Here is a 19,558-nt window from a genome sequence, read left to right as displayed (position 1 = left end):
CTCTCTGTCTCTCTCTCTCTCTCTCTCTCTCTCTCTCTCTCTCTCTCTCTCTCTCTCTCTCTCTCTCTGTCTCCCTCTGTGTGAATTAGTGTTTTTGCCATTATCAACTTTCAGCAACACTGGCTGCATTAGCTGTGTTGAGATTGCAGTCTTGCCTAAATCTGGTCATCCTATAGTTCCCAGATGATCCGAACATGCATATCGTTGTTTATTTTCAGAGAAGATATATTTTGTGTGTATTTCGATGTGTAAGTATTGTCCTTTTAACTTATTGCAATAATAAAGTAAGCATCCAGTCACTCACCACGGGCTGCTGTCTTTTGGAACAAACACAAGCGGCGTCACACCACGCGCATTATCGAGAGCACACACACACGCACGCACGCACGCACGCACATACACACACAAATGTCATACACTGAAAGACAAGCGCGTACGCAAACACGCGCGAGAGCGCCGTGTACACCCACACACACACACACACGCTCACAAGAACGCACACACACACATACACGCAAACACACATTTACATTCACACAGTGACACGGACACACACACACACACACACACTCACACTCTCACACACACACTCACACGCACGTACACACTTACGTCTGTTGGTGGAGGAAAATTGTTCGGTCTTCTGTCCGCGTCTCGTGTTCCTATCCTCGTCTGTCCTTTCTGTGAAATATTTTTTGATTGAGGAGGAATGTCTGTTTTATACATGTTTGTTCGTCCCCCTATTCAAATCTTAGTCACGGTGTGAGAGACAGAAAGCTGGGTATAAAATCCGTTTTAACATTGATTTGTGTAGGAAAACCTATTCTTTTATAATTATTAATTAATGACCTATATGTGCTGATGACCAATTTAATTTCCTTTGTTGGATCAATAAATGTTATGAGTTATGAGTTATGAAAAAAAAGTCAACACGTTGTCTTCTCTGAGGCGCTGGCGACAGACTGAAATAAAGTCCTGTCCTTCTTTATTTATAACATGAATTTGAAGATCCTTTGGCTTAAGCCGAAAGGATGCCAATGAAGAATATGATTAAATAAGTTTTGAGAATGTTACACACACGCACGAATTCACTGGTGTCCAGGTGGCCGATCATGGATCCAATCTGGTTTTTTCGTTTGACTAGGACCAAGAGACTGCAGGTGAGAAGACGAACAACAAGATAACAAGGACCGGTTTCGACGTTATGTCTTTTATCAGCACATAAAAAACCCAACTAAAAACATAAAATGTAAAAAAAAAAAGATGACAGAAAGAGAAAGAAGAAAGTCAGTTAAGAAGAAGTTAGACAGCACCTAACGTTCAACTAAATAATCAAGGGCTTTACCAACAAAAAAATGGCGTTTTGGTATCAAGACTAGAATCAAATTGTTAGGGAAGGGAATTTAAATGATTTTAAAAAAATAAAAATAAAAATCTCCCAAGCGGGGAATCGAACCCCGGCCGTCGCGGTGAGAGCGCGAAATCCTAACCACTAGACCACTTGGGAAGCTGTGAAGCATCGTGAAAGTAAAGTTCAGTAATGACCCGTTCGATTTCGATGTATGGGCTTTACTGAGGATTACAATCATGCTTGGCCAGAAAGTCAAATAGCAGACAGTAATACCGAACAGGAAGCTGGGTATACAATCCGATGTGACACGGATTTGTGTACAAAAACCGACGAAACACATCAACACGTTGTCTTCACTGAGGCGCTGCATGTGACAGACTGAGAAGAAGCCCTGTCCAGTCTTTATTTGTAAAATAAATTTGATGATCCGTTGGCTTGGACCGGAAGGATGCCAATGAAGAATATGAGTAAAATAAGTGTCGAGAATTTTACACGTACACACTCGAAGTCACTTGTGTTCAGGTGGGCGATTGTAGTCCCTACTTTTTTTTTCTCAGAGAAAACGAAAGTCAAAAAGCAAGGGCACTACCAACCAAAACCCATTTTCTTGCGTAGAAAACTAACTGTGGGGGAAGGGAGCTTCAAAGGTTTAAACAAAACCCCATTCTAAGACACATATTCTTCAGTAGAACATTCATTTTGGGGAAATAGAACTGAAAGACAAAAAAACTGACTTTCCCAAGCGGGGAATCGAACCCCGGCCGTCGCGATGAGAGCGCGAAATCCTAACCACTAGACCACTTGGGAAGCTGTGAGGCACGGTGAGAACACAGTTGAGTTATTATGACCCGTTCGATTTCGGTGGCGTGTTATGAATGGGCTTTATGAGGATTATAATCCTGCTTGGCCAGGAAGTCAATTAGGAGGCAGCTTTATCGAACAGCATTCACTATAGGTGTTTGAAGTATATGGCTGTGTTGATATTTGTCTGGATATAAACAGGCTATTCAGTAGTGGGGGGTCGAACAAAGAGACTGTATATGTACCAACAGTCAATTTAGGTGTGACTACTAAATGGTCTGCGGCCGGGCATTTTTGGCTGACCCCATTTCTGAACTTTACTTTCACCGAGGTACCACAGCTTCCCAAGTGGTCTAGTGGTTAGGATTTCGCGCTCTCACCGCGACGGCCGGGGTTCGATTCCCCGCTTTGTTCTCAGAGAAAACGACATTAAAAAAACAGGGGCACTACCAACCAAAACACATTTTCTTGCGTAGAAAACAAACTGTGGGTGAAGGGAGCTTCAGAGGCTAAAAAACAAACAAACAAACAAACATTCAAGCACACATATTCTTCGGTAGAAAATAATTTTTAGGGAAAGAGAACTTAAAGATTAGAAGGAAAAAAAAAAGACTTTCCCAAGCGGGGAATCGAACCCAGGCCGTCGCGGTGGTCGGCCACCTGAGCACAACAGAATTCGTGTGTGTGTGTGTGTATAACATTCTCAGTTCAGTGACACTTATTTCATCATATTCTTCTTTGGCATCTAACACTGATCTTGTGGTTCTAGGTTTGATCGCATCCAGAGAGCTGTATACCGGTGGTACGGGTCTAGGTCACGGTAGTTGTGATTGACTCCCAAAGTATACTCCCGGTTGACAAGTTGAGCTAGTCTACGCCGCAACATAGCATATATAGCGGGTAAAAAGTGTATATTGAACATTGTTGCAAGCCTACTTCTGCCGCAGACTCTATAAGCTTCAGCGAATTCTTCTTCAGCAAACAACAAACAAACAAACCCAGAAAGACAAGTCACGTAAAGCGAAATTATTACATTTAGTCAATCGAGAGTGTTACACACACACTCAAATTTACTTGTGTTCAGATGGCCGATCATAGGCCCAATGTTTTTTTCTCAAAGAAAACGAAATTCAAAATTCAAGTGCACTACCAACCAAAACACATTTTCTTGCGTAAAAAACAAACTGTCACAGGAGCTTCAAAGGTTTAAACACGGAGAAAAAAAAACACGCATTCAAACACACGTGTTCTTCCGTCAAAAATAAACTGTGGGGTAAGTTAACTTCAAAGGTTTAAAAACGAAAATAAGATTCCAAACGGGGAATCGAACCCCGGCCGTCGCGGTGAGAGCGCGAAATCCTAACCACTAGACCACTTGGGAAGCTGTGAGGCAACGTGAAAGTAAAGTTCAGTAATGACCCGTTCGATTTCGGTGGCGTGTCAGGTATGGGCTTTACAATCCTGCTTGGTCAGAAAGTCAAATAGTAGACAGTAATACCGAACAGGAAGCTGGGTTACAATCCGATGTGACACGGATTTGTGTGGGGAAACCAGACGAAACACATCAACACGTTGTCTTCACTGAGGCGCTGGTGACAGACGGAGAAGAAGCCCTGTCCAGTCTTTATTTGTAAAATAAATTTGATAATCCGTTGGCTTGGGCCGGAAGGATGCCAATGTAGAATATGAGTCAATAAGTGTGGAGAATTTTACACACACACTCGAAGTCCCTTGTGTTCAGGTGGGCGATTATAGTCCCTACTTTTTTTTTTCTCAGAGAAAACGAAAGTCAAAAAGCAAAGGCACTACCAACCAAAACCCATTTTCTTGCGTAGAAAAGTAACTGTGGGGGAAGGGAGGTTCAAAGGCTAAAAAAACAAAAACCCATTCTAAAACACATAAATTATTCTTCAGAAGAAAATTCATTTTGGGAAAATAGAACTGAAAGAAAAAAAATGACTTTCCCAAGCGGTGAATCGAACCCCGGCCGTCGCGGTGAGAGCGCGAAATCCTAACCACTAGACCACTTGGGAAGCTATGAAGCAACGTGAAAGTAAAGTTCAGTAATCACCCGTTCGATTTCGGTGGCGTGTCAGGTACGAGCTTTACTAATGGGCAGAATATACCTGAGCAGTCTCTAGCTCTTTGTTCGACCTCACAGCTACCTGTTCGGAATTACTGTCTACTATTTGACTTTCTTTTCATGCAACGAAAACAGGCCAAGTACTCGTCATAATCCCTATCGCGGCATAAATAATAGGCCGTGCGTCGTCTGTGCCGCTGAAACTGCGCAGGTATATTCTGCCCATTAGTAAAGCCCGTACCTGACACGCCACCGAAATCGAACGGGTCATTACTGAACTTTACTTTCACATTGCTTCATGAAAGATTATCAAGATAAGTGTTGAAGCTATCACTTGTTCGCCATGTTTTGCTATCGGAATGTGTATTGATTATCATTTCAAGAACGTGTCCATAAGCAATCTGCTTGTTAACGTTCTTAATGTTGTTATTGTTTGAAACGTGTGTATGAGAAATTGAATAAAACACGCTTAAACCAACACAGCCATAAAATTCAAACACCTATAGCGGTAAGTGCTATTCGATATAACTGCCTCCCATTTGACTTCCTGGCCAAGCAGGATTGTAATCCTTAGTAAAGCCCATACCTAACACGCTACCCACATCGAACAGGTCATTACTGAACTTTACTTTTACCGTGCTTCACAGCTTCCCAAGTGGTCTAGTGGTTAGGATTTCGCGCTCTCATCGCGACGGCCGGGGTTCGATTCCCCGCTTGGGAAAGTCAGTTTTTTTGTCTTTCTAACCTTTAAGTTCCTTTCCCCACAAGTTATTTTCTGCGGAAGAACATGCGTGTTTGAATGTGTGGTTTTTTTCTCTGTTTTTAAACCTTTAAAGCTCCACACTTAGTTTTCTACGCAAGAAAATATGTTTTGGCTGGTAGTGCCCTTGCTTTTTAAACTGATTTCGTTTTCTCTGAGAAAAAAATTTTTGGCCTATGATCGGCCATCTGAACACAAATGAATTTGAGTGTGTGTGTGTGTGTGTGTGTGTAACGTTCTCGACACTTAATGAATCATATTAATTTTTGGCATCCTTCCGACCCAAGCCAAAGGATCATCACATTAATTTTACAAATAAAGACTGCACAGGGCTTCTTCTCAGTCTGTCGCCAGTGCCTCTGTGAAGACAACGTGTTGATGCGTATCGTCGGTTTTCGGACACAAATCCGTGTCACATCGGATTGTATACCCAGCTTCCTATTCAGTATTACTGTCTACTATTTGACTTTCTGGCCAAGCAGGATTGTACTCCTCAGTAACTCCCATACCTGACACGCCACCGAAATCGAATCCCGCAGTGGGGCACTGCGGTTATGAAATTAAAGGCCCCTCCTGTTTTTGGAACCGCAGGAGCTTTCTAGTTTGCTGTTAGGTAGATTTTTGGTTCCTCTTTCCTGTCATGCTCTCTTTTTCTTCATGAATTCTTTTCTTTTTTCTGCCTTCTTGCTCATTCACCTGTATTTTTTCCAAAAATCTCTTCTCTTGCCGCTTGTCTCGCGATTCATGTATAGTTTAATCTGTTAGTGTTCTGATGTAAGTCCAGCAGTAGATAGGTTAAGCCTATTTTAACATACTGGAAACTGGTAATCTTCCAGTAGGTATTAATTTAGTTTTACTAAAGCCTGCTGGGACACAAGTAATGGGTTAGTGCATTTGTAAACAGGAATCGCTTGACAAGTGGCCCCCTTCAACCCCCCCTTCCTCGTCCTGATATGGCTCTGCGTAGTCGGCTGGACGTTAAGCAACAAATAAACAAACAAACAAATAAACCGAAATCGAACGGGTGATTACTGAACTTTACTTTCACGTTGCTTCACAGCTTCCCAAGTGGTCTAGTGGTTAGGATTTCGCGCTCTCACCGCGACGGCCGGGGTTCGATTCCCCGCTTGGGAAAGTAATATTTTTCTTTCAGTTCTATTTCCCCAAAATGAATTTTCTACTGAAGAATATGTGTTTTAGAATGGGGTTTTGTTCTTTTAGCCTTTGAACCTCCCTTCCCCCCCACAGTTACTTTTCTACTTTTCTGGTTAGTAGTGCCCTTGCTTTTTGAATTTCGTTTTCTCTGAGAAAAAAAACATTGGGCCTATGATCGGCCATTTGAACACAAGTGAATTTGAGTGTGTGTGTAACGTTCTCGACACTTATTTAATCATATTCTTCATTGGCATCCTTCCGGTACAAGCTAAGGGATTTTCAAATTTTCATACAAATAAAGACTGGACAGGACTTCTCAGCCAGCGCCTCAGTGAAGACAACGTGTTGATGTGTATCGTCGGTTTTCGTACACAAATCCGTGTCACATCGGATTGTATACCCAGCTTCCTGTTCGGTATTACTGTCTACTTTTTGACTTTCTGGCCAAGCAGGATTGTAATCCTTAGTAAAGCCCATACCTTACTCGCCACCGAAATCGAACGGGTCATTACTGAACTTTACTTTCACGATGCTTCACAGCTTCCCAAGTGGTCTAGTGGTTAGGATTTCGCGCTCTCACCGCGACGGCCGGGGTTCGATTCCCCGCTTGGGAAAGTTTTGTTTTTAAACCTTTGAAGGTAACTTCCCCCCACAGTTTATTTTTTTGGAATAACATGTGTGTTAAAATGTTTATTTGTTTTTGTTTAAACCTTTGAAGCTCCCTTCCCCCACAGTTAGTTTTTTACGCAAGAAAATTTGTTTTGGTTGGTAGTGCCCTTGTTTTTTGAATTTCGTTTTCTCTGAGAAAAAACCCATTGGGCCTATGATCGGCCATTTGAACACAAGTGACTTTGAGTGTGTGTGTAACGTTCTTGACACTAGTCTTATTTACTCATATTCTTCAATGGCATCCTTCCGGCCCAAGCCAAAGGATTTTCAAATTTTCATACAAATAAAGACTGACCAGGACTTCTTCTCAGTCTGTCGCCAGCGCCTCAGTGAAGACAACGTGTTCTTCTTCTTCTTCCGTCGAGGAGTGGGTTCTTGCGAACGTCTCAGAGTTCTGCGGTTGAGTCACTGTTACCAAGAGTGGCTAGCTCCGGCAAACAGGGAGATTAAAAAGGTGGGGAGGTTAAAACTATGTACAGGGGAGAGTGCGTTCAAGGGACTCTCATGCCCGACCATGTGCAGGAGACTGCCGCCGAGACGGGAGTGAAACGACCCCAAGGAGGGTGCTGATGATATTAATGTTGATAACTTATTCCATTCGGATATGGTGCGTGTGAAAAATGTGTTTGAAAGGGCTGGGTGGAAGGCGCACTCCTGGTGCAGCCGGCCAGCTCCCCGTGTTCGAGGGTCAGAGGGAGACGGGTGTACGCCGCTGCGGCGATGGCTACTAGTGAGTTTTTGATTTTGTACAGGATCGCTATAGTCGCATGTTTGATGTGTTTCGTCGGTTTTCGTACACAAATCCGTGTCACATCGGATTGTATACCCAGCTACCTGTTCGGAATTACTGTCTACTATTTGACTTTCTGGCCAAGCAGGATTGTAATACATTGCTTCGGCCATGTTGATTTTAATCAACCAATTTTCTTGTATTTATATGTTTTGGGATTAAGGAAATGATAATGAATACCTGCTGTTGTTTCAAACGATCGACAGCCGGCCACTCCCTGTAGGCACGACTAATAAAAAGATACATGATCTTCATACAATGTGTCACTGAGTGCTTTCTCGGCCGCACTGAGGGATTTGGTGAACCTACCCAGTGCCGTCTTGGTGAAAAGTTGCAGTGCGTTCAGTTTCATTAGTCGACGGATTGACTAAATACAATAATTTTGCTTACGCGACTTGTTTTCCGAATTTTTTTATATATATATTTTTTCATTCGTTTATATCACCACAAACTGATAATCATCGGTCCACGCTATCGCTCAAGTCAGTCTACATGAGACCCGAAGGGAAGGAACTCATTTTGACCTGAGTTCAGGATGCAGAAGGAAGAAGAAGGAACGAGCCAACCAGAGATACTGTTGATCTCTGAGCCAACACACACACGAGGCCAACACGCACCTGCACACACTGACAGACCGTGCAGACAGACAGCCAGGCAGACACTGCACACACACACACACACACACACAACACAACACAACACACACACACACACACACACACAAGATCCGTTTAAGTAAAACAAAGAAAAGAATAAAGGGCAAACAGTATCATATCATTATCAAATTAAATATGCAGATGACCGAGACACCGTCTTGCGGCACGTGTTCCAAGGGAAAACACTCTGGCTATTTGCCGGCTGAATAGGTTTTAAAGAGATTGGGTGGTTATGTCCCTGCAGTAGTGGCGCAGCCTTCTTTATCATGTCAGAATACCGGTGATACCCCCGTAGCCTAAAAAAAAAAAAAATTTAAAAAAAATTGCGAATAAAGAAAAAATGATGGCTCAGATTGCTCCATTTTCCTTGATTCTTATCACAATGTTCCGGGGGGGGGGGGGGGGGGGGGGCATGCACCCGGACCCCCAAGGAGCCGGCCTTTGTCTTCTGAGTGACGGTTTTGGAAATTAGTTGGGTAATTGTTAGCTCAGGTTGCACCAGGTCGATCAATTGTCCTTGTTTTGATCTAAATTTGTCTTCTTAAATTTACTTTTTGGAAAATGTATAAGGGGACGTTTCTTGGCTCAGATTGCACCCCGCCTCCACTGTTCCTTGTTTTTATCAACATTCAGTTCCCCCAGGAGCTTCGAACGCTTCGCGCCCTGTGACGCTTCACATCGTCGAATTGTCCCCAAAAGAAATTTGGAACCCGCCCCCCCCCCCCCCCCCCCCCCTAAAAATGATGTGATCCGCCCCTGATACCGCCAATGATATAAATGAGAACAAGAATTGCTGCAGCTGCTGCTGCTGATTACGATGGCCACAACAATTATAACAAAATAGCTCCAAATGCTTTGCCAAAGCATGAAATCAAGAAAAGCCTTCCCCCCCCCCCCCCACCCCCCACCCCCCCCCCCCCCCCCCAAAAAAAAAAGCAACCAAAACTGACATGGCCGGAATTATCCCCGACCTTCGTCACCTTGCATCCGTCGTGCCTTTGTGAGAGGCTGACTGTGATTGGTGGAAAGAACTCGAGGGCGGTGCGTCGATCACCACGTGACAGAAAAGACGAATGGTCGCAAGTCCGCAAGTTACGTGCGATGCAAAGTTGTGGGAAGAGGACTGCCCCAGGAGTAAGTTTTTGTTAGTAACATGTTATGTGCATTTGAATTATATTTTCCGTTAAAACGGTTGGGATGTTCAACGGAATTTACACTCTGTAGTTTGTGTCAAGACAGAGCTTTCCTGGAAACGGCGCCGCGGGAAGGCTAATCTGGCCCCCCCTTCTCCGGCGCAGCAGTTCCTCCCTCCCCATCCCCTACTCTCACCCCCGCCATCCCCTTTAAATCAGTCAGGCAAGGAAGTAAACTCACTCTTGTGAACTTGTAGTTTTAGAAGTCTAGTCTGCCAGGTATGAAAAACGTTCGTGAGTCCACGTGCGTATCAATGCCAGTGTGGACACACGAGTTACCTGACCTTCACCTTGGCCGTCCTAGCCTCGGAGCCAGTGATCCCGTGTTGCTCTGGAACCGAGTCAGTTACTGACTTGACCTGGTGGCGAATTCAGGTTTTTTAAAATCATTTTTCTTCGTGAAACTTCTTCATCAAAAGCAGGGTCAAGCGTTTACCGGACAGCTGAGAAAAAATACTAAAGGAAACAAAAAAAGGTTTTCATTTGTTTCACGGCCACTCAGTGTGTGTGTGTGTGTGTGTGGGGGGGGGGGGGCATTATTTTATTTATTTACTTTAGATCTTCATGGAAGCAGGTACATATACTTAACAAATCATCATGTTTGAGAATTTTGTTGCAGCCTCCTGTGTGTCAAGCTACATCTTTGACAATTTTATAATAGACGGTAAGGCCAAAAAAAAAAGTCTGTTTACGGTCACATAGGCCAAAAAAATAGGGTCGGTAGGTCGGGAATTTTTTTTTTTCCAAAATACCATATTTTTACGTTATTTGGCAAAAAAAACCAGATTTTTTTTTTTTTTTCCCCAAATGCCAAAAAAAAGTCTAGGGTCGCGCGAAAAAAATAGGGTCGGTCGGGTTACCGTAAACAGACTATTTTTTATTTGTTTGCCTAAGATGATACAGTCTGCAGAGCATTAAGAATCCGGTTTTTGAGTCACTTGAGAAAAAGTGACTCTATGTAATCGGTCAGTGTTAGTCTGTCCGGCCGGCCGGCCGGCCGTCCGTCCGGCCGGCCGTCCGTAGACACCACCTTAACGTTGGACTTTTCTCGGAAACTATCAAAGCGATCCGGCTCATATTTTGTTTAGTCGTGACCTCCAATGACCTCTACACTTTAACGATGGTTTCGTTGACCTTTGACCTTTTTCAAGGTCACAGGTCAGCGTCAAAGGAAAAATTAGACATTTTATATCTTTGACAAAGTTCATCGGATGTGATTGAAACTTTGTAGGATTATTCTTTACATCAAAGTATTTACATCTGTAGCCTTTTACGAACGTTATCAGAAAAACAAGGGAGATAACTAGCCTTTTCTGTTCGGCAACACACAACTTAACGTTGGGCTTTTCTCGGAAACTATAAAAGTGACCGGGCTCAAATTTTATGTGAACGTGACTCCCAGTGACCTCTACACTTTGACGTCTGCTTTGGTGACCTTTGACCTTTTTCAAGGTCACAGGTATGTCTTGAAGGAAAAAAATTGAAATATCATATCTCTGAAACTATTCATCGGATTTGATTCAAACTTTATAGGATTATTCTTTACATCAAATTATTTACATCTGTATTGTGTTGTGAATAGCAATTTCTTCCTGTCCATCTGATGCCTCATATAATATTCAGAACTGCGAAAGTGACTCGATCGAGCGTTTGCTCTTCTTGTTGTTTTGTTATTTTCTTCAGATTTGGCACATAGGACCAGGCTTCATCTTGGCTTGAAGCCTATTACTGTGCCAGGGGAACAACCTGAAGCAGTCACCTTTCTCGGACAGCATTAGCTTAGCTTGTCCATTGCAAAACCATACCTAATGGCCAGTCTTCGAAGATCAGTCAGGCTGCAAATAAAGAAAGCTGAGAAAGATGAAAAGTTCATCCGATTTTCTAGGGAGCAGAGACGTTTGAAATGCAGGAAAGCTGCTTGTGGCTTTTCTCTTGTTAGAGCACAGAACAAGCTTGAGCCTTTTCCCTATGAGGATGAAAGCCCATTCGCTGCAAGGAGCCAGCGAATATCACTAGCACTGACAGGGCTATTTTCTTCTGCTAAAAAATCTTCCCCCAATCCAAAATATGGTGGCAGGAACAGCAGACAGTATGTGGCACAGGTATCTGCTGCTCAGGTTTCAAAATCCTTAGACTCATCGGACTCTAGTGCGGATTCGGTCACACCCCAGCGTTACAGCAAGACCCTGGAGCATTCCCGAAACACCCCTTTGAACAGTGATGACTGTACTATAGTGCCGACAAGTGCTGGGAGCAGCCCTGCCACAGAAAAGTTCAACTCGGTCAAAAAGCTCAAAGCCCCGGTCGTCGTTCTGGAGCAGTTACCGCAGTGCTGCATCAGTAGCAGTCCTGTAAGAGCCTTCGGAGAAACTGCTGATCTTTCACGCCTTCCTGTACCTTCAGAGATCAGTAGTAATGATGACTGCCTCGCTTCTCCAGGCTGGGACACTGCTTCAACTTGCTCATATCATGACTATGATGAAGTCTGCTTGAATAAACCTTGCGCAGATGATGAACCTAAACCTTACAACAGAGAAACACAGACTGACAAGCTCACGCACGGTCCTGGCAATGGCTTGGTTTTTGCCAGTCTCGAGATTGCAGACAACGAAAGAGTTGACAACGAAACACTGGGAGATATGTTGGAGGTTTGTGCTAGGATGGCTGAAATTCGCCCTGAAGAGACGGAATGGTCTGATAATTATCCATCTACGAGTGCTACATGTTGCGATGGCGCCAGCAGGTACAACAGCGAAACATGCTACCAGTCCCACACAAACCCTTATCCAGAAGGTGATGAACCAGGTTGTCAGATGGATGAAACAGAGTGTGCAGTTCAAAGCTTACTGGAACAAAGTTTTCAGGCTGACCAATCTACACTAAATCAGGGTGCAGAGAGCGCTAATCTGTTGTCAGGTGCAGGCACTCTTAACAAAGCCTCACGAGAATTGCCTGGCAAATACCCCAGTCAACAATCCATGCTTCAAGTGGACTCAAAGCAAGATGGCAGCGGCGAAGGGAGTAAGAAGAAAAGAGGTCGCCCAAAGAAACACAAGACCCCATGTAAAGTTCCGCCTAAAGGTGAGTATAATGATCTGTCTGGCGTCTTCAGTTTGTGATCATCCAGTCTTAGCACTGGCTTTAGTTTAGAAATACAGTGGAATCCCCAATTTAAGACTCCCTCCTTTTTAAGACCATGTTTTCTCAGACGTTTTGTTCATGACCTCTGTAAAATTACCTCCATTTTAAGACTCCCTCCTTTTTAAGACCATGTTTTCTCAGACCTTTTGTTCATGACCTCTGTAGAATTACCCCCATTTTAATTTAAGACTCCCTCCTTTTTAAGACCTGATTTTCTCAGATTTTTGGATGTCTTAAAAGGGGGTTCCACTGTATAGCATGTTTATTGTTATATCTAAACAACAAAATGACTGGGTTAGACAAATAAAGTTCAAAAGAAAATATTTCTTGTATACTTGCCCAGACAAAGACAACATACATAAATGGACGCTATAAGATGTCAATAAATATGAAACAAAAGTCGATATGCCCCCCGAGGACTGACAAAAAAGCTGGTCTGTCAACAAACCATCAAACATCGTTTTTGTCATCATTTTGGTTGTGAGAAAATAAGTGCACAATCAACCCAGGGAGCCATGCTTTGAAACACGGGTTCCGTGCTGATAACCACACGAGTCCCGGTTTGATAACCACTGGCAATCAAAGATGGCGCGTGTGAAAGCAACTTTCTGTGAGTTCATTTAAATGTTGGGATGAATATTGTCAGGTTTGAGGATGCACAGTTCTGTAGGTTCATCTCGGTATTCCACCCCCTCGGCTTTCTGTTCTAAATATTAAGCTGAGTGATCGAATATGGAAGCTACGTTTGGTCAAAGGTCACAGAAGATTTGCATCCTGCAGCGAAGGAAAGAATCACGATCTTGTTTCCGACTCGGTACCTCTTTGGTTTTCATTAGACCTGTCATTCTGCTTGCTCGGGTTTGTTAGATGTTTGCATATCTTGTTGCTATTTTCTTTGCTTTTATTATTGTTTCTTATTTGTGCTTCGTTTATCAATACAACGTCTTGTGCACGGGTCAAAATGTGTGTGTCAGGTGTCGTTTTACTTGAACTTGACGTTCGTGTTTCTCCGAACGTCTGTGTATCGAAACACAGATACACGCACTCCATGACTCTGTAAGAAGACAAAACATATCGCTAGGTTTCATTTGTTTTTGATGAATGTATTCATGACCTTTCATGAAGTAGTTTGTTTTTTGTTTACTTTTGCCAGTTTGCCAGTTCGTTTTTGGAACTTTGCAAATCAGTGTCGTGTCGTCTGTTTAGGTCTGGGGAAACACCAATGAAAAGAGCCGAAGAAACCCCGAGCGTTTCTATTGGGTTTGCTTTTGATTATCCATGTATAACCTGCTTCCTGCAACTATGGTAACCGGAGATTTATTGCCTGGGGATCATGAGATTTATTTCCCAGGTGCTTGTGAATGAAAACTCGTGAAAATGATGACAAATTTATTTATTGCCTATGGAGGCTACCGTAAAATCCCTAGCATAAGCCCACCATCTAGCAAACGCCCACCCCCCACTTTTGGCCAAAAGTTGTGCACAGGGGTAACTACCTAGCAAACGCCCACCCTGCTTTTTTCAAAGAGACTATAAGTATAGGCTCACTTTCACTAGGATTTGTGCAGACTGTTCTAAAACTAAAAGTCATCTTTTTCCCCTTTCTTTACCTTTTCGTGTTTCTTTCCTTTTTTCTTATTCTTTGTCCCCTCTCCTCACTCCCACCCATCGTTCATGTTTTTTCGAGTTTCTCTTCTCTTTTTTTCCTAAGGTTGTGGGCTTTTCTTTCTCAGAAAGATTGGGCCTTTTGAAGACAAAATCCAAGTTCAGTTAACGTTTCATTTCCAAAGACGATCGTGTAATTTCTTCCCTGTACAGAAAGAAAGGGCTTCATTGGTGTTGACATTTCGACATTTCATCAAGTTTCTTTTTCCCGGAATTGTGTTGTTATTGTTTGTCCTTGAAAAGGTCTGGCGATTTTCTTTTTACTTTATAAATTTATATGAATGACTAGGCTCGTGTTGTTTTCAGAAGAGCCAGTCCTTCTCTCTCTCTCTCTCTCTCTCTCTCTCTCTCTCTCTCTCTCTCTCTCTCTCTCTCTCTCTCTCTCTCTCTCTCTCTTTCTCTCTCTCTCTCTCTCTCTCTTTTTCTCTCTCTTTCTCTCTCTCTTTTTCTCTCTCTCTTTCTCTCTCTCTATCTCTCTCTCTATCTCTCTCTGTCTCCCTTTCTCTCTCTCTCTTTGTCTCTCTCTCTCTCTCTCTCTCATGGTTGGCCTTCTTTGCCTCAAAGTCCTTTTTGGCTCACGAAGTGTAGCCTATGCGATCGTAACTTTGTCTGTCTGTGCGTTTGTGCGTGTGTGTGTATGTCTGTAGTAGAAACTCTAACATTTGAAGACGTCACATTACATTGACGTCACATTATGACGTAAGAGGGTTAGACGTCACGCGAAGGAAGTACTGAAAGTCTCGGTCATTATTATTTTGAGCGCGCCGAGACTAGTTGGCAGTCGTGTCCTGTAAGTAGGCTACATGCAGACAGACAGATCTAGATCTAGTGTCTCGCTTTCTTGCACAGTTTCACCTATGCTCTTTCTCTCTGTGTGTGTGTGTGTGTGTGTGTGTATGTGTGTGTGTGTGTGTGTGTGTATGTGTGACGGAATGATTGAGTTTGTGTTACTGTTTGTCGATTTCTTACGTGAGCCTTGATGGCTTCGCCTCTTGTTTCTTTTTTCCTTCACTTCTACTCACATGACCTAACTTACATGCTTTCGGGGTTTGTATTCACTCAATTACACGGTTGAGCACAAAACTTACTTTGTGCAAAGGGGTCTATCCCTAGCAAACGCCCACCCCCCAATTTTGCCCTAAATCTGTGCACAGGGGGGGGGGGGGGGGGGGGGGGGGGCTTATGCTAGGGATTTTACGGTACTACAGGATGTAGGAATAAAAACAAGTAAACGGGAACCCAAAAGGAAAAGAGGCACAGAACCAAAAAGGGGAAGAAAAACAGGAGGAGGGTAAACACAATTTTACCTTTGACTTGTGAAACTTTTGTTGTTGTAGGTGTTTCAAAGAAGACTTCTCAGCACAAGATGACAAAGAACGCAGCTGGTCAGAGAGACGTGAAGATGAAGGCTGAGGCAGATGCGAAGAGTGAGACTGTAGGCGAGCCAGATCGCCCACCAAGGGGGAAGAAAGCTAGCCACAAGTTCTACAATTGTACTTTCTGCAAGTTCCGAACCCCAGACAAGGCGGAGAAAGCAGCACACGATAAAGTCTGCCACCCACACCGCTGTCCTTTCTGTCAGCGCCATTTCTTCACCCAGGTAAGACAGAGACAAGAATTTTAAAGATCTGATTAACAAAGGGAAGTAAGCGCCCTAAATGTTTACAGTATGTGTAGTAGAGTAAGTGAGAGTTATTTGAAACCAGTCTCCTGGCACCTGAGAGAATAACGAGCATTGAAATGAACAAGCGACTTTCGCCTTTGTCTCTCCGCTGCAGTGAAAGCAGATGATGACAGCCACATACTAACAATTAAATTGCACTATTATAATACTTATATTGGTGTTTGTTTAGGGAGAAAAAAAAGAGTTGTATGTTTCTGGTAACATGGCCACAAAAAATAGGGTAGGTAGGTAGGGATTTTATTTTATTTTATTTTATTGTTTTTGTTTTTTGTCAGGGTAGAAAATAACTATACAGTGACGCAAAGAGACTGGACTTGCTATACAAAGAGAAAGACAACACATTACAAAACAAATGAGACAAAAGGGATGAGGGGTTATCCCCCTTGTGTCGTCTGCCGTCTGTTACTTTTGTTATGACGCTTTTTTTGTGCTTTTTTTTTTTACAAAAGCAATTAAAAAAAAGTCTAGGGTCGGCGCGAAAAAAGTAGGTAGGGTCGGGTGACCAGAAACATACAACTTTTTTTGGGGGGGCCTTATCTGAACTCTTGCTTAAAAGCATCTTTTAAATGTGTGTTTGGAACAGCAAGCTTGTGGTCGAAGAATGAAAATAAGATGCACATCAAAGGAAGAATACAGAGTGGAAATATGTGTGCTCTGTGTGTGCGGGGAGATCAAAGGCAGGTCCATTGTGATAGCTGGGTTGCCTTGTTTAGACACTGACCTTCTTCCCAGGGGTCAATGACCCAGTTTTTGCTATGAGAGGTGGTTCCCCTTTGATGTCTTGAGAGGAAACTTGGCCAGGGTAGTACCTAGTAGCTGAAACATGCATTATCACAAGTTGTTTGACTGGTACTCAGGCGGTCTCTTTGATTTTTTTCCTATTTCATACACGGATTAGGGGCTTCGTTATCAGGGGTCAAACTCCGCCTTATGACCCGGAAAGTACGGTAATCTGATCATCCGGAGTAGAATGGATCGACTTGTTGATTTTGAAAGTGAACCTGTTAATAAATTATTATCTGAACATTTTTAATTTATGTACATTTTTTGTGACACTTTTTTTGTTCTCACCAGTTTTAATGTTTTTATTTTTAGGAGAACCTTGCTGTGCATAAAGTTGCATGTGTCCTGGAAAATTTCCAGCAGTGTAAAGTGTGTGACCAAGGTTACACGAAGAGTCGTCGTAAAATTCATTTTCACAGCCGCAAGCACTCGCACTTGGTGAAGAAGGTGAGGGATGTGTGGAAGGCTCTGCGCCGTGGCGACAGTCTGGAGAGCTGTGAGTGCTTTTGTCTCTTAATTGTTCTTCATCTCAAAATGTAGTGATCGACAAGAAGAAGAAGATCTCAAAATGTAACCAACAGGCCAGATACAGTGGAACCTCTCTTGTAAGACTTCCACAAATCTGAGAAAATCGGGTCTTAAAAGGAGGGTTTCTTAAAATGGGGGTACAGTATTTTGTTTGTTCGTTCATGGGCTGAAACTCCCACGGCTTTTATGTGTATGACCGTTTTTACCCCGCCATTTAGGCAGCCATACGCTGCTTTCGGAGGAAGCATGCTGGGTATTTTCGTGTTTCTATAACCCACCGAACTCTGACATGGATTACAGGATCTTTTTCGTGCGCACTTGGTCTTGTGCTTGCGTGTACACACGGGGGTGTTGGGACATCACCGAGAAGAGTCTGCACACAAGGTTGACTCTGAGAAATAAATCTCTCGCCGAACGTGGGGACGAACTTGCGCTGACAGCGGCCAACTGGATACAAATCAAGCGCGCTACCGACTGAGCTACATCCCCGCCCGAGAAAAAAAATAAAATAAAACAAATGGGGGTAAATTTACAGGGCTATAAATGAAAAAAGGTCTTAAAAGAGAAGAAATTGGGGGGGTCTTCTCCTCTGTGCTTCTCCTTCTTGTCGATCACACGTCTATATAGTCACATGGGTGTTACTCTTCCGGCTTTTGCCGGATTTCCGGTTTTTGAAAAAATCTGAAGCCGGAAATTCCGGTTTTCCGGGTTTTCAAAAAAAAAAGAAAAAAAAAAAGCTTCGTTTCGCTAAGTTGAAATAACGAGCAGCGGTTCCGATCCGACTTTTGACACCGGTTCGCGTGCTTTCTCGGTTCGCTCCCTTGGATTTGCCGCCATCTTGCTTATTATGATTTGGTTTCGTCGGTGTCCAGAAACTTTCTTTCAAACTTGAGCATTTTGGACCCCTGCCTTTCAGGTTTTTTGATTTTTCCCAGTAACACCCATGTAGTCAGCCTGGACAGCAAGACAAATGATACTGTCTTCTTTGGGTCCTCCTTTCCTCTGAACAGCTGGCAGGGGAGGGGGACAGCAGTTGTTCACACGGTTTTTCTTAGGCTTTCCAAGATGCATGATGGGGCATCTCTGGTGGATGTGGTCTGTGGTTGGATCCTCCAGACCACAGCTGCAAGTAGGGGAGGGAACCAGCTTCATCTTTTGGAACATGTGGGCAGTCAGATACAACAGGCCAAATACAACACTCGGGGAAAATTGAAAGCATTCGGTTACAAGAAACATTTTACATAGGGTGGTAAACATATCCCATAGGGTGGTAAACATATCCCATAGGGTGGTAAACATATCCCATAGGGTGGTAAATTGGTCGTTTAATCTGTGACATTGCATGTAACTTGTGGAAGGTTGCATTAAGCCTTGAAATGACCTCTTCTTCAGTTTTCGCACTATTTGTGCCATTTAGGTTTTCAAGTTTCCTTGTGAAGCTAATTTTGCTTGTTAGTTCTTGGGTATACTAGCCATATCCCATTCCCTCCTTTTGTCTGTTATTCCCAGTAAGCTGATCTAAAACAATATGTTGTCTAGTGAGATGATTACTTTGAGCACAGTCAGTCACACAGTGCTCAGTTCTCACTGAGATGATAAGCCCCCCCCCCAAAAAAAAAAAAAAGTTTGTTTATGATGACAAGGCAACAAAAAGTATGGTCTGTATGTCAGTCACTTTAGTGTGTGTGTGTGTGTGTGTGCTAAAGGTAGAATTTTGTTTTGTAAAGACAGACAAAGTATTTGTTCTTATTTTAATCATATTTTTGCGCCGTGTCTCAATGTGAGACAAGCGATACAAAGATGAAGGTGTGTACCGTATAAATGTAACAAGCATAGACGCGCGTGCACACACAGACACACACAGACACAGAGGGGATATCGATGCAATTGTACACACAAATTTGTTGCTTGAGGTTTTTCATATATCATGGTAAAATCACAATACTGCTAAACATGAGTATTCAAGCCCGTACATTTATTTTTCGTTTTAAAATGTCAGTGTTTTGTTTGTTTTTGTATTAAAATGTCAGTGTTTTGTTTGTTTTTGCTGCTGTTGATGCACCTTGCATGTTATTTTTGCTGTGTTTGCTGATAGATTTGGCAAGCATCACATGTGACCATCTCTCTGATTGTCAAGTTTGTCATCCAGCCTGGATCAATTTGGATCAGGTAAGTTTGGTTACGCCTTCCTCTGTGTGTGTTTGAATGAAAACCAATACAGTGGAACCCGTCGTTTAAGACTTCCTCATTTTTGAGTCACTTGAGAAAAAGTGACTCTATGTAATCGGTCAGTGTTAGT

The 19,558-nt window shown here is 43.0% G+C and overlaps 7 non-coding genes across 7 annotated transcripts; 3 read left to right on the top strand and 4 right to left on the bottom strand.

Annotated features, from left to right (window-relative positions):
• Positions 1-1,435: 1,435 nt before the first annotated feature.
• On the bottom strand, positions 1,436-1,507 carry Trnae-cuc (transfer RNA glutamic acid (anticodon CUC)). The gene has a single exon. It is a non-coding gene; the product is annotated as a tRNA-Glu (tRNA).
• Positions 1,508-2,086: 579 nt separating this feature from the next.
• Trnae-cuc (transfer RNA glutamic acid (anticodon CUC)) lies at positions 2,087-2,158 on the bottom strand. Its single transcript has one exon. It is a non-coding gene; the product is annotated as a tRNA-Glu (tRNA).
• Positions 2,159-3,461: 1,303 nt separating this feature from the next.
• Trnae-cuc (transfer RNA glutamic acid (anticodon CUC)) lies at positions 3,462-3,533 on the bottom strand. The gene has a single exon. It is a non-coding gene; the product is annotated as a tRNA-Glu (tRNA).
• A 580-nt stretch (positions 3,534-4,113) lies between these two features.
• On the bottom strand, positions 4,114-4,185 carry Trnae-cuc (transfer RNA glutamic acid (anticodon CUC)). Its single transcript has one exon. It is a non-coding gene; the product is annotated as a tRNA-Glu (tRNA).
• A 699-nt stretch (positions 4,186-4,884) lies between these two features.
• On the top strand, positions 4,885-4,956 carry Trnae-cuc (transfer RNA glutamic acid (anticodon CUC)). The gene has a single exon. It is a non-coding gene; the product is annotated as a tRNA-Glu (tRNA).
• Positions 4,957-6,057: 1,101 nt separating this feature from the next.
• Positions 6,058-6,129, top strand: Trnae-cuc (transfer RNA glutamic acid (anticodon CUC)). The gene has a single exon. It is a non-coding gene; the product is annotated as a tRNA-Glu (tRNA).
• A 563-nt stretch (positions 6,130-6,692) lies between these two features.
• Positions 6,693-6,764, top strand: Trnae-cuc (transfer RNA glutamic acid (anticodon CUC)). The gene has a single exon. It is a non-coding gene; the product is annotated as a tRNA-Glu (tRNA).
• The last annotated feature ends 12,794 nt before the right edge of the window (positions 6,765-19,558 follow it).

This window comes from Littorina saxatilis, linkage group LG1 (assembly GCF_037325665.1).
Source record: "Littorina saxatilis isolate snail1 linkage group LG1, US_GU_Lsax_2.0, whole genome shotgun sequence".
Classification (NCBI taxonomy): domain Eukaryota; kingdom Metazoa; phylum Mollusca; class Gastropoda; order Littorinimorpha; family Littorinidae; genus Littorina; species Littorina saxatilis.
This window is presented reverse-complemented; position numbering and strand designations above follow the sequence as displayed.